Raw genomic sequence first — 3830 nt, forward strand, 5'->3', positions numbered from 1 at the left:
CCTCACATCAAGGTACTTCTCAGCTGATTTGACAATTATTTTGATCCTTTCATTTCGGCTTTTTGTCTGTGCTGAACAGTTGACTATATCTGCCATAAGGAATACAAAGTCATTCTTGTTCACAATCAGAGTTTCCTCCTTCACTTTATCGCACCCTACACATTTCCCTGCATCTTGATTTCTAGTGTCATTTTGCCTTGTCTGCGCGTCTCCTGAAACCTTCTTTGCTGCTTCTGCGTAGCTTATTCCCTGAGTAGCCTTGACTCGCTGCACCTCTGCTGCTCTTTTACTAACTTCGCATCCGCGGTAAGCTGAGCTATGTTCTCCTCCACAATTACAACACTTCAGCTTTGTCCCCTCTGCACATTTGCCATACTTGTGGTTTCCACCGCATCTACCACACGTTTGCTTTCCCTTGCACACGGATGCTACGTGTCCGAACCTCTGACATTTAAAACATCTGAGAGGTGGGGGAACATACGGCCTCACATCATAACACATATATCCAATAAAGATCTTTTCCGGGAGTCTTTCCTCATCAAATGTGATCAGTACAGAGAGACTCTTTTAATCCCATTTCTGCTTGCTTTAAGACGTCTGACTTCACTCACTTTGGCATTTGTTACATTTCCTTTAACATCATCTGCTGTTACATTTACCGGAATCCCTGTAATAACTCCCCTGACCAATTTTTCTGTCAGTCGTCAGAGAACATTGTGCTTTCTTGCCATTTATTTTATTCATTCTGACTGCTTTTCCTTGTTGTACTCCATCCTTACATATAATTAGTAATGATCCATTTCGCAATATTTTAGCACTCCTTACCTCCCCGATTTCTTTACTTATGGATTTAGTTAGCTGTATTGGATTCCAATCGCAGAATGAAGCCCCATCTTGCACAAGTTTTACTATTGCCATGAAATCCTCTCTCCTCCTTTCAGTTACAGTTGCTCTCCCATCACTATCACTCCCATCCGATCTTAGGCTCTTTTTACGCTTATTTTTCCTACCTGCTATATTCCACTTTTCATAACTCCCGCCACCTTCGACCATCTCTCCTAACTCACTTCCTGAACCGTCACTTCCTTCTGCCTTCTCTCGTCCACCAACCAAACCGCTTCCGCCCTCTACTGTTTGAGGAAAGACCGACCCCATGCCTGTCTCTGTTTTTCCCCTGCTGTCTCTCTCTGCCTCGTTAGCCCCGATCCCGGTCACCTGTGTTGCTCCCGCCCTGCTCGTTGGTCCCTGTGTGTGTGTGTGTGTGTGTGTGTGTGTGTGTGTGTGTGTGTGTGTGTGTGTGTGTGTGTATTTATGTTTGCTGTGTGTCTTCAGTCCTTGTCCATTCATTGTAGCGTGTAGACACTCTGTCTGTAGTAGTGGTTGTTGCTTGTCGTGCTCTGTCTTGTGTGTTGCCCTCTGCGTGCTCGTTTTGTGTGGATTTGGATTTCCTTTAAGTTACTTATTTTGGATTCTTGAATTCTACCACTAGTAAGTGTTTACACCTTATGTTTGTTTAATAAACCTCTGAACTGTACCTGCTCTGCTTGAGTCCTGCATTTGGGTCCACCAACCTTTCACCCTTCCACACCACAAATCATAGATAGAAAAGATGAGCGCTGGCAGTCCAAGGCATCTTTGACTGTTTTGGGGGGGAGCCAACAGGGGCCAGTGTCCCTTTGTTGTCTTGTCCCCTCTGAAAAAAAAGTCTGCAATGATCATAATATGTCTTTCTTACGGCGCTAAGGCGGAACAAATGTGTCTCAACTCGTCGGATCTCTTAGGACGTCACACCGCCACTGTCTGGCGCAAAGGTAGTTATCCTTGATGGAAAGTGTTTCCCCTGCTGTGAGTGCGCGTGCATTCAACGGTGAAGGCGGACTTTCAACTTCACGAAAGTAAATGAAAAATATAACATGGATTGTTTCATCTATCATTTTAGAATTGTTTAATCGACAAGGTTTTTGCAGAGAAACCTAGCACACTGATTATAAGAACACTTTTATAGCCTAATGTTACATGTTACTGAACTTCGTATTATTCATTGGACTGAATTGAGAATGTTTAAACAAGACAAGCAGTCGTAAAGCAAACATTTATTTAGCTGTAGTCTGATGTTATAACTGACCACGGAGTTGATCACTTAGTCATCCATGTAACTGTTTGGAAGCTAGATCTAGACAGACTGTCACCTTTTTCAAGTACGCTGCTTCTACAAATATCTACGCTATCAAAACTGTAAAATCAACATCAGTGTAATCCGTTTAACACTGATTAACACATTGCTCGCCTCAAGGTTACATCTACTTCACTCACTGTGCATTAAACTGAATGCAGCATTGTAGACAATATTTTGTCCTTGTAACCCACGTTTCCATTGAATCGATAGCCTTTGGATATTGCTAGAAATCATCCCCTCAAAGGGTAAGTTATTATCTTAACAATTTAATAATGCATTGCATTTAAACATTTTTCATACACAAAGTGATAATAGTGGCCTTCTGGTCCTACCAGGCTGGACTTGCAAACTACCAAAATATGTATCCCCCTCCATAATGCATAGATGATGGCCTACCATCAAGTATTTAATTTTGGGTCTATTTCACGTCATGACTAATAAGAATAGATAAGTTTCTATTTTCCTAGCATAGCTATAGTGGGATACATATTATTTCAGACTATTTTCAACCTGCCATAAAATTTATCCCTCCTTTATAATCCACAAATGATGACCTATTATCAAATATTTAATTCTGTGTTTGCTTCACATCAGGACTAATAACAGAGCTGAATATGGAGACGTTTGTTGTTTCCTAGCAAATGTCATAGTGAGATACAAAATACAAACTGGGATCCAGAGAATGTCTAGTACACTAGAGCTTATACTGTTCATTAAGCCTTTCAAAGAAGTATTACATCAAAGAGTGTACTGGAACTCGTACTAAAGTTAACAGGATTTTTGTGTAATATTTTTGTGTAATGTAATAAAACTATAACTAAGTTACTGAGAATCCTGTTACTGAAACAAATATAAATAAAACAAATAACTTACTGAACCATACTAAAACATTTCATCATGTACTAAACAAGAAATTTGGAAAGCTTGAACATTGCCTTTGTCCCAGAATGAGTGTGCCCCTCTGACAAAAAACAACTGGCCCCAGCCTGGCCCCCTTAATAAAATTGGTGTAGAACCACCACTGCGAGGCATCATGGGTTTAAGTAGGCAAAGCAGCAGAGGGACCAGAGGATGTAATCCTGTCATGAGTGGCAAGACCGTAGAACAGGTCAACAACTTTATATATCTTAGACTTTCTATAAACAACTGTTACAGCCCTTAAGCCGTGTGTGTGTCTGCCCAGGGGTACTGCTGCTCGTCTGTCCTCTGCAGGTCCTGCCCCCCCCCTTCTGATGTTGCAGCCAGGAGGCTAGGGTGCACACCTGTCCCCACTTTACAATCATCGGGAGCGCAGGAGCCAGTATAAGGAGCAGAGAGCAGGCAGACTAGGTGTGGAGAGTGTGGAGTGCAGACGGCATGGAGAGCTGGGTGAAACTGCAGTGCAGCGAGTGGCAAGTCTGAACCTCGTGGTGGGGTTCACTCCCTCAGTGGAGGGAGGGTGGTATTCATTATTGTATCTTATGTTATTTTCGCATTTGTGGCATTTGTTTTCCTGTGAGCTGCCCTTCTAGTTTGCAGTTTGCTGACATGTTGTCCCAACAGTATCCAGACTGGGTGCTTCCTTGTTTTTGGGAAGTTGTTTTTTGTAGAGCCTCCCCAAGGGTACCTTAGCATTTTTCTTTATTGTAAATAAAACGCCAAATGTACTGTAAAA

General features: G+C 42.1%; 1 long non-coding RNA gene across 1 annotated transcript; it reads left to right on the forward strand.

The window, feature by feature from the left end:
• Positions 1-1299: 1299 nt before the first annotated feature.
• On the forward strand, positions 1300-3830 carry LOC123961770. Its single transcript, XR_006822773.1, has 2 exons — positions 1300-1488; positions 3360-3830. It is a non-coding gene; the product is annotated as an uncharacterized LOC123961770 (long non-coding RNA).

This window comes from Micropterus dolomieu, linkage group LG22 (assembly GCF_021292245.1).
Source record: "Micropterus dolomieu isolate WLL.071019.BEF.003 ecotype Adirondacks linkage group LG22, ASM2129224v1, whole genome shotgun sequence".
NCBI lineage: Eukaryota > Metazoa > Chordata > Actinopteri > Centrarchiformes > Centrarchidae > Micropterus > Micropterus dolomieu.